The 10,956-nt window shown below is 42.7% G+C and overlaps 1 long non-coding RNA gene across 1 annotated transcript; it reads right to left on the bottom strand.

The window, feature by feature from the left end:
- Nucleotides 1-1,451: 1,451 nt before the first annotated feature.
- On the bottom strand, nucleotides 1,452-9,112 carry LOC147574782 (uncharacterized). The gene is made up of 4 exons (XR_015243496.1): nucleotides 8,966-9,112; nucleotides 8,273-8,412; nucleotides 7,646-7,944; nucleotides 1,452-1,871 (listed from the first exon to the last, which is right to left on the bottom strand). It is a non-coding gene; the product is annotated as an uncharacterized LOC147574782 (long non-coding RNA).
- Nucleotides 9,113-10,956: the final 1,844 nt, after the last annotated feature.

The following is a 10,956-nucleotide window of genomic DNA, read 5'->3' as shown; positions in this document are numbered from 1 at the left end:
AAAATAATGACATTTCTCTTCTCAAATTAAAAATTCTCATCGTCGTAGCTCAACGTAACATTCTTTAAAATCTTGGAAATTCGTCAATAACCTAGAAGTTACAAAGGAGATGAAGCCAAAGGAATCCATAATCTCACTTCATCTCGGCATCTCTGTTCTCCTTCTCTGTCTCCGTATCTATCTGCTTATGGACAGGTAGAAAGGTATGAATATCCATTCCTATTCCTATAGGGTTCTTCCATTTGCTTTGTTTTACCCTTTAAATCTTGACTATGATTTTCTTTAAATGCTTCAATATCTTGTCAGCTTAAAAAGAGGAGTTATGGAAAAAACCCAAAGAGTTTGGAGAGAGAGATGCTAGAGTCTACGTCCGATTCCCTCTGACCCGAGCTTTCTCTTTCACCCTGCGAATGCTGTGTACGTTTGTCTATTCTCTTTTCTCTTTCTTAGGACTGCTTTTCTCTTAAGACTCATTAAGACATTAAGACACTAATTTACGCTTTTTTTTTTTTTTTTTGGTCCTGAGATAAATGTGCAGGACTGATGTAATGTGTTACTTTCTTCTCCATCAGGTGTAAGCAACGGAAAGAGCCTGATTTAACATTTGTTTACAGAGCACCTTGTAACATATTCTCTTATTTAATCATTATCACAGCTCCAGGGGTTAGATTTCTTTATCCTCTTCGTTCACTGTTCAGGTAGCAATTATAGACTTACTCATTCCTGGACAGACAGCTATACAGAAAAAAACTTTACACTGTCCATCTTTGGTTATGTCTTACAAAATTGCACTTTAAGACCAGCCCAAAGTGTAGGCAGTAATATAATCAAGATTGAGCATTCTTAAATTTTTCCTGTAACACCGTGATTCAAAGATGGGACAGAGAAAGTTCACTACCTCATCCTCATTAGCTTTTCCTTATTTTCCTAGATGTCAGTATACAAATTTATTCCGGTAAATGGTTCTCTTAACGTTTGAATACAAATCATTATTTTTCTTCGTAAGCAATTATAGAAAATTCAGAATCATAAATTTAAAAAGGAAAGAGAGTAAATGTATAATGTCCACAGTCTCACCACCTAGATAAGTGAAATGTTAACAGTAGGCAAATGTATTTGAAAATCTTTAATAGGAATGTGTGTGTTAACTATCCATCCATTATTGTTTCAAAATAGTTTATTTTCAAATAATATGCATTCAATAATTTGCATGTCAGTAAATAAATATCTGCGCTATCATTCTCACCGAATATTATTCCATTATACATGTTACAGAATTTATCAATTATTTGCTTCTTAAAAAATATAAGATATTTTACATCAGAGCTGGGCATGGGTAAGCAGTACGGTATGAGAAAAAGAATGGACAAAGATATTTTATTTTTTTATTTTTATTTATTTATTTTTAATTTTTTACATCTTTATTTATTTTTGAGAGAGAGACAGAGTGTGAGCAGGGAAGGAGCAGAGAAAGAAGGACACATGGAATCCAGAGCAGGCTCCAGGCCCCGAGCCATCAGCACAGAGCCCGATGCGGGGCTCGAACTCACAAACCGTGAGATCACGACCTGAGCCGAAGTCGGACGCTCAACCGACCGAGCCACCCAGGTGCCCTTGGACAAAAATATTTTAAAGGAGAAGATGAAGGAGAAACGTAACAGAATTTCAAGCCTATGATTCACTTGCATGAAAGACCACTGAATGCGCTCTTCAAACAGAGCTGACATTGAGGGCCGCAGGGTCTCTCTGTGTTGTGGTTGGTGCAAGTGTGATGAGGAGGGTGTCTGAAGCCAGAATTTGCCAAATACCTATGGTTCCCTTCCACGTACATCCATGTTCAAGACAATCCAGTGGGTAGTTTTCAGCCGCAGCTAGAAAAAAAAAATGGGATGTGTTAGAAATAACAACATTTTGGTATTTTCTCAAATATTTAACAACTAAAAAATTCAACTCCGTTCTCAAGTATTTACCTTGTGCGCAACACTTGACATCACATCACTGTAGTCTCCACTGATGATAAATTATGGTAATCCCTTGCTCCCTCCAGCCCTGCCCTCCAAATTCTTACCATCTGAACTCCACAGCTAAAAAGAGTAGAAGGAATTTTTGGATACATTCCTTGCCATTCAAACAATTTCTGCTTCATCTTCAAATTAACTCAGGTAAAGCTGCCTCCCTTGCTAGTCAAACTTGTTAGCTGAGCATTTGCTACCTGAACTAGGAGTATATGGGTTGGAGATGTGTACATCAACCAGCTCCCAAATGCATATTCATGGGGGAGGAGGAAGGCTGGAGCAAAACAGTGTAGATTTGAGGGAGGTTAGTAGATCTCTTTGTTTCAGTGTGATTTGGTGAGGGATTATAAATTAGGGAAATGATGTATCTGTAAGGAAGTTGAGAAATGACTTGGCAAATGGGAATAAGGAAGGAAATGTACGGAGCAGAGAAACTTTGGGATCATGTTCAGCTCACAAGATCCTTTCTACTTACTCTTTAATGAAATGAGTTTAGAATTTCTTACTTTTCTTCCTCCCCTTCCTGCTCTTGTGTCTTCTTTTTGTCTGTCCATTTATTTATCAGATAATTTAAGTAACAATTCTGATCATTGTGTCTGCATAGCACTTTATTATCTCAATGCTTCGCTCAACCAGAGGCATAAATGAAAGCAAGGCAGCTAATGAAACCAGAATTCGCTTCATAAACAGGGAAACATCTGGAAGACTTTGGGTATTATTTTGCTTCTTCAGCTGGGGGTTTGTTTGCCCTTTGCTTCTGATCTGCTCCTAGATTTTCACATATGAGACAAAAAATACTTTGACTAAAGCAATGTTTCCCAACCTCGCTGGATTATGAGTGTCGCCTGGGAACAACTTGTTAAATGCACAGATCCAGACATCACTGAATCAGAATTTCTAGGGAATTGGCTGGGAAATGTGTGTTTTTAACAAGGGTCCCAGATGATTCTCATGATTAGACAAGTTCAGGGCTCACTGGACTAAGATGTGGACTTTTGTGACCTGATCTAAAAACAAGTCTATCCATGAGTCAACAGCACCGAGCCCACAGCATGTGTAAGACATGAACAACTCAATAAATTTGCCCCAGGACCTGAGACCTTCACTGACATCCTTAACTTTGGCACTGCTATTTACAAGGTCTAGTATCCATCAGTGATATAAACTGCCTATTCCCTATCCCGCTCCAAAAGATTCTAAATCTGGGGGAGCTCTGGGGGAGGACAAAGAACACTTTGAGAAGTACTGATAAATCAATGTCATTCATCATCTCTGCTTGAAGGCCAACCTTAATGTAACACAATTGTTCTCAGTTATCTCTTCCTCCTTCCCTCCACTCACCTCTCTCTCTCTCTCTCTCTCTCTTATATATCTTACTCTTTATAAGGCCGGAGGTGGCCTTAAATTACCTCCCAAGGGCTTGGAAGCTCAGGCCCCAAACTTTCTCCCAGCGTTTCAATCCTTCTCACCATTTTAGAGTGCAAACTCTCAGATGATCCCTTCTGCCATCTATAGGCCCAGGTCTCCTTAAATTTCTCCAGTCAATCAAGATATCTCCCTCAAACTTCAGATATTTTCATTTGCAAAGAAAGCATCTAGATATTTGCCACCTGGCTATCCAAGGAGTACTTAAACATTTGGAAGTTTAAACCATAAGCTCTCATGCTGTGACTTATCCACTCACATGTCCAAGCAGACCCTGGACGCTGTTCTCAAGTCCTCATCTCCCTCTACCTTTTCATCAACATCACATCTATAAGCGACCCCTGTCACTTCTCTATCCAGCACCCCACTGTCATTGTCCAGATTCTAACACCGTTTCCTGGATTTCTTCCTCCCACAAAACAAAACGACAAACTAGCTAACAAATCCTTCTCCCACCTCTGGTTTCCCCATCCCAGCAAATGGTGCTACCATCCGTTCCAGAATCTCAGGGGGAAAATATTTGGAGTCTACCTCCTTTCTATTCCTGCCTGCATCTGATCCGCAAGCCAGTTCTCCGAAACCCACCTTCAAAATAGATCCAAGATCTGAGCATTTCTCCCTCTCTCCATTGTACCACACTGGTCCTAGCCACATCGGATTTTGCCTCAAATACTGCAGTGACTTCCTTGCTTTTTGCCCTTGCCACCACCTGGTTACCATTCTCTATAACATAACCAGAGTGATCATCCTGAAGTGTATTGTATCATTCCCCTGCAGTGGCTTTCCACTCAGACTAAAATCCAATCTCCTTTTATGGTCTCCTAGATCCTGCGTTATCTGATGGTGCCTGCCTCTCCACGCTCATTTCCTACCCATGACCCTCTCCCCATTTTCTCTGCCCCAGCCACACACTATCCTAGAAATATGATCATCTATGGATTTGAGATATTTGAAGATTTCAACAATTTCAAACTAATTCACCATAAATGCAAATTTGAAATGCAAATCCACTTGTATGGATAAAAATAAGACTCTTTAACCAATCTCCAAAACTATTGAAAAAACATCTTTAGAAAAACACTAGTGACACATAAATTGAGATACAATATATCTAAGATGAAAGTAAATAAACATATTTCCAAGAACAATTTTGTTTTTTTAAGTTCACACCATGAATACAAAGACTTAAATTTTGGCTTAATCTCTATGAGTACGTATCGTTTTAATTTTTCAAGACAGAATTCGCTTTTTAAAAATTGTTAGGAAAGTAAATACCTCCAAAATTTTATCATTACTCTCAGCACTGCATTTCACTCTCAAACTGTTTGGGTTTGCACAATACATTACAAGAGTATCATGGTACTGAGAGAGCAAGAGGAAGAGAGAACCGTTGGCCCGGTTGTGATCATGTGACATTCGCCAGCACGCACTACTCATACTGGGAGACATCGCTCGTTTATCAAGATAAAATTTATTAGAAATTTTGCTCGTCTTGCGGAACACTCGCAGAACAAGTTGCTCGCCATCCGAGGTTTCACTGGAAAGGGATTTTCAGCACATGACTGTTCAGATTGTCCAGTAGTCGCCAATTCGCAATCTCTTTAGAGAAACCAACAATATACTTGAGAGCAGTTGACTCACTTTCTTAGCACAGAGGCCTAGTATTACCACGACCTTCAAGGGCAACTTCTGGCCAGATGAAGGGATTTGCATGGGTGTATGTTAAACCCAGTCACCATAACCAGTGGGATTTTCCATGGGTGTGATGTGATCATGTAATAAGTAAATACTAACATTTGGAAAATGATCATGATTTGATGAGGCTATAAACAGCACCCGTTAAGAGCCAGGGTGTTGTAATTAGGCAGTTGTGACTTCTCTACCTCAACTACCCACCCAAATAAGGAACTAACTACATTCCCTTATGCCAACCTCACTACGCCTCAGTTCTCTCTTCTGCGAAATGGAAGAAAAATTGCCTTTCCTCCCGAGGGCCGTGTGAGCATTAAATGAGATGTTACATTTAGACCGCTTAGTTTAGGACCTGGCACACAGCATTTCTTAAAGAAGCCCCAGATGGTGTAGAGTGACCATGTTACCTCAGTGATTTGCATAAAATCATTCTTTTTGGTGTTTTTCTCCACTTTGTTACTGTCAGATCTTATTATGGTTGCTCTACATTCTAGAACTCCAAGACCATCCAAATCCCAAGTACTATTCTTATCAATGTGATCATTTTTGTAGAGAAAAAATGTATTTTAAAATTCTCCACATCACCTTTTTTTAAAAATTTTTAATGTCTATTTACTGATTTTTGAGAGAGAAAGAGAGAGCGAACAGGGGAGGGGCAGACAGAAGGGGAGACAGAATCCCAAGCAGGCTCCGTGCTGTCAGCACAGAGCCCAACGTGGGGCTCGAACGCCCGAACCATGAGATCATGACCTGAGCCGAAACCCAGAGTCGGACACTTAACCGACTGAGCCACCCGGGTGCCCTATTCACATTACCGGTTTCTAAGGTGAGTGTATATACCCGGGGTGTAGCAAAGATGTTCCACTTGAACGAACAAAGAGAGATTAGAGTTTCTGTATCAATTTTCCTTCTTCTGTATTTGATTTTTGTATTAGTGCGATTGGATGTGTACAGAATTTGTAAGCACACATACATTATTGGGGAGGTGTACTATTCTGGATGTACAATCACAGAGTTTTGGAAGCCATTGTTCTGGAACAGGAATTAGCAAACGACAGCCCATGGGCCAAATCTGGCCCACAGCTTATTTTTATAAATAAAGTTTTATTAGAACATAGCCATCTCAATTTGTTTCCATATCTTCAGTGGCTGCTCCTGTGCCACAATGGTAGAGGTGAGTAGTCGAAACTGTGGCTACATAACCTACAAGCCGAAAATAACTACTTACTGACACTTAAGAGAAAGTGTTTGCCAACCCCTGCTGTAGACAGTGGTTTTAGAGGAGGAGGAAAATAATGCTCACTGCAACCTAGCTTTTATCACTTTTCACCCCAGTACTATCAGATCCATTAGCCAACTCCAGAAGGTTCATGATGTTTCCCAGCCCCTTACTACCCAGAGACTGGTTCCCAGACCAGCAGCAACAGTAGCGTCTGGGAGCCTGGTTCAATATTCAGATGTCGCAGAATCTGCCATTGAGCAAGGCCCGCAGGAGATACACGTAGACGTTAAAATTTGAGAAACAGCAGGCTCACCTATGCAATTCTTAGGTCAAATACTAGCGGAATCCTTAGAAGCTAAGGATATTAATTTTGGACTTCTCATTGGACATATATTTGCTTCTGCTTTGCTCCGATGAACTGATTTGCCATATATAGAGAACCAGGGGAGCTGGCATGATCTGGCTCTCCTCCAGTTAACATTTATATATGGAAAGGCTAAGTCAGTTGTGTATAAGTTTTGGGGCCTCTCTCTTTTATCAAAAGCAAAACAAGGATCTTGCTTCTGAAGGTTAAACCACGGGGATGTGTTCAGTGATGGAGAAACACGCACTGAGGAAGGACTAGTGATCTCTGGATTTTGTCGTCCGGAATGTTTTGGCTTTGAAACCAAAATGATGACAGTTCCATAAGGTTAAAGACCAGTTCCCCCGCCCCCTCCACATCACAAAGAAGAAATGAATGGAGGATTCACTGAAGGAGCATGGTGCAGGACAGAATGTGCTCCCAAAGCAAGCAGGCTGGCATGCTGGGCCGGGCGGTCACACCAAAAAGTCCATAGGATCAGGCCCGCTATGCTTTCTGGGTCAGCGCTGGCCAACCTTTTCCTTCCTTGAGGTCCTGCCACAGGGTTTTCAGCTTTTCCTAATGAAGTATTAATGAGGTGGGTGTAATTTATTGAATAGGGCGAGGTAAACTCGCTGTGCCTGGAGCTGAGTTATGTTTCCTGAAGGGAGAAGCAAACTTATGAAATAAATCATTCCCTCTTTAATTAGCAGCTTTGGCTAGCCTACTTGAAGTGACGGAGCCAAACGGGAAAGTAAGCCAGCAATCAGTCAGAAACCCAAACACGGGTCTCATTTGCTGCTCACGGAGAGATTTATGCTGCTTGGGGTAAATGTGTCAGGGGACCCGAGTTAGTTACTTGGAGCACCACAATGAAATGCTCTCTTTCCGCCCCCGCTCTGGCTAAACCCCTGCCCCCTTCCCCCCCCCCCCAACAGGTTCCTTTACCTTCTCACGCCACTATTATGTTCCAAATGAAAACAGCCAGCCAGAGAGAAGAGGAACCCAATTAGCGCATCTTCCAACGTTTCAGGTCGACCTTCCTGTTCGTGGATCTGTACCAGTGGGTTTTCGTTCCAAGTGCTACTTTCTACTTTCTCAGCACAGAGCACCTCTTCTTTGATGTTAACAGCACGGGCCGCTTGCTGTACCGGCGTCGAAGCCGGATGCGGAATGCTCGTGTACGACGACACATGTCATTTCAGTACAGGTCAGCATTCAGCAGGGCTTGCTAGGGGGCACCAGGCCTGCACAAGAGGGATGCGAGAATGATTCTCTGAGGCAGGGGATCATAGGCGACGTTAGAGAAGAGGGAGAGTTGGTGAGGAAAAACGACATAATTGGTCATGGAGAAATTTTCACTTTCCTGCCATCCTAGTCAGAGTCCCTTTACCTAATTTTCTCCATTTCACAACATGGATCACACGCAGAAGCTCGGAAGAACACGGGCCCCGTTGCCTCCCCTCAGTAACTACCCTCACCCTAAAAACTCAGCAAGTTAAATGAGCCTGGTGTCGATCCTGATGTTTCACAGCAGAGCCCATTATATTTTTCCACGTGAGAGCCCACTCGTACCTTGAGACTTTGAGTTCCAGGTGGAACCTGGGCCTCCCAGGGTTCAAATCCACCTTCCGTGGCCAAAACTGGTTTCCTGTCTTGAACAAGAATGACTTAACAAGCTTGGTGGACATGCCTGGCCGAAACATTTTGATGAGCTAAAAGGGAACCAATCAAAAACATATGGATTATATTTTCTTGAACATACCCGCGATTTTCACAGAAATGGATTTGTCCCCAAGCATTTTGTTCTCCAGAACTTTCTGTCTGGACTCCAAACCTTACCATGATGCCTGCCAGGGGCAGAGGGACGCTTGGCATTTGCGGGCCGACCATGCAGATTTTATTAGATTCTGTAATTTCTTTCCTGCTTCTTGTTTGAAGATTTTGTGAGGGTTCAGCCCAGATGAGCCCACTCTTAGCTTCTCAGATATGTCTCTCCCCAGATGGTCTCCCCCTGCCCTCCTCTCCACCCCCACGCCTTCCCCGCAGGCTGCTTGCTGGAAACTCAGAAGAAACAAAGACTTCTTGCACTCTGAACGGGAAAGGCTCGTTCCCCTAACCCAAGCCTCGAAGAACAAAACTATCCCCTCCCCACGCCATTTTAGAAAGAAGAAAAGAAAAGGGATCTGAGAATGTTTCTCCTGTTACAGGGCTGTGAGGATGAAGTTTGTAGAGCTCATGTTTTCTCTTTACTTCCATCCTATTCACCTTTGCCAGCTAGTAAGACTTTGCATTCCTGGAACCCAAACCGCGATATTCCAGTCTCTTTGCTAAGCCTCCGTGTGGAAGAAAGAAACTGCTTTCCCAGAAGCCAAGGTCTTCTTGACTCCCGCTGCTTTGCCCACCTGCTGCCGAGAAGGCACAGGCCATTCGGCCGTGGGCGTGCCCTCTCTGAGCGGGAGGCGGGGGCTCATTTGAGGAAGAACAGACCACTAATAAATTGCATGGTCATTACCCTTTATGCATACTTGTTCTAATAGGTGTCGCAGATTCCTGCCTCCTAATAAGGAAGGGAAGTAGAAAAACACATAAATTCTCTCGAGGGAGTCAGACAGCCCCAAGCCACGTTCGACAGCTGCGAACGTTACCATGAGCACAAAAGCAAAACAGGGCTTAAAAGAGTGATCCATTGCCAGCGATTCTGGCGCGATTTCCTTGGATCCAGACTATGTTTTGCACTGTTTCAGTTGAAGAGTAGCACTCCTGCCTGCCATATGTGATGGAATTTGGAGCTTAAATAAACAATGGCATTAATTGATCTAAAAGGGGTTTATTGGAAGCATCCCAACGTTTGCCTTTATACCATAGATTTGTTTGTTTAGTTGTTTATGTTAACTTTTTTCCCCCTTTCTTTTGAATTTATTTTTCAATGTTGATTTATTTTTGAGAGACGGAGAGAGACAGAGCATGAACAGGGGAGGGGCAGAGAGAGAGAGAGGGAGACCCAGAATCCGAAGCAAGCTCCAGGCTCCCAGCGGTCAGCACAAAGCCCGCCGTGGGGTTCGAACTCATGAACCATGAGATCATGACCTGAGCCGAAGCCGGACACTTAACCGACTGAGCCACCCAGGTGTCCCTTTTTCCCTTTCTTTTTAATCTCAGCAGTTTACATTTTGGCACACGATGGAGCTTTCTGGCCCAATGCCCAGTGTCATTAAATCTAATTTTTGAACATTTGAAGGGTCACTCAGGTAATGGTTCTCTCTCCCTCACTCCCTCCTTCCCGTCTTCCCTTCCTTCCTTTCTTCTTTTCTACAGTGTACTTTCTCTGGGATGGCCTGGAGATTTGACAGAGATGTGTCCCGTTTCTTTACAGTGGCTGCAGAGGGGACATGTAGGTGTCTACTGAAGAGGCCATTAGTCTACCCCCCTCCCCCCAGCCCCGCAGGTTTCTTACTAAGAAAATCCATGAGAATATATAGGACCAGAGTTCACCCAAAAGTCCAGGGCAGCAGATATGAATTTCTGGTTTATTTTGATTTGTTCGAAATTTGTTTCTCAGTTTCATTAATTCAGATGGAGGCTTTTCTAAGAGCTACAATTAATTTTTCACAAAGGATGCATTCCAAACTTAATTCCACAGCAGCTCTTCTATCTTATCTAGTCTTGTTCGCGTTGACCTTTTGAAGTTACTTTTGAGAAGAATGTGTGATTTGATTTTTTAAAAATTTTTTAATGTTTATTTACTATTTTTGAGAGAGACAGAGCGTGAGGAGGGCAGAGACAGAAAGAGAGGGAGACACGGAATCCGAAGCAGGCTCCAGGGTCTGAGCTGTCAGCACAGAGACCGACATGGGGCTGGAACTCACAAACCGCAAGGTCACGTCCTGAGCCAAAGTCAGAGGCTTAACCCACTGAGCCACCCAGGCACCCTGTGATTTGACTTTTTAAGCAATTTATTTCATCTAGTTTTGTGTAAACTGAGGCTGGGACACTATGTTGCTGGAGGAGCCCTTTATCATGTGAGATGGAGAAACCTACAGGATTGAATGTCTTCATGGCAACCAGAAAAGGCTTTCTTCCATTTCCCCCCAGTATTTTTTTGTAATTTCTTTTTTTTTTTTAATGTTTATTTATTTATTTTGAAAGAGAGGGACAGACAGACAGACAGAGGAGGGGCAGAGAGGGAGAGAGAGAGAATCCCAAGCAGGCTCTATCCTGTCTGCACAGAGCCCTACTCAGGGCTTGATCTCACGAGC

Source organism: Puma concolor, chromosome D4, assembly GCF_028749965.1.
Source record: "Puma concolor isolate L17-30 chromosome D4, mPumCon1.1.hap2, whole genome shotgun sequence".
NCBI lineage: Eukaryota > Metazoa > Chordata > Mammalia > Carnivora > Felidae > Puma > Puma concolor.
Note: the sequence above shows the minus strand (reverse complement) of the source record. Positions and strands in the feature narration are given on the sequence as shown.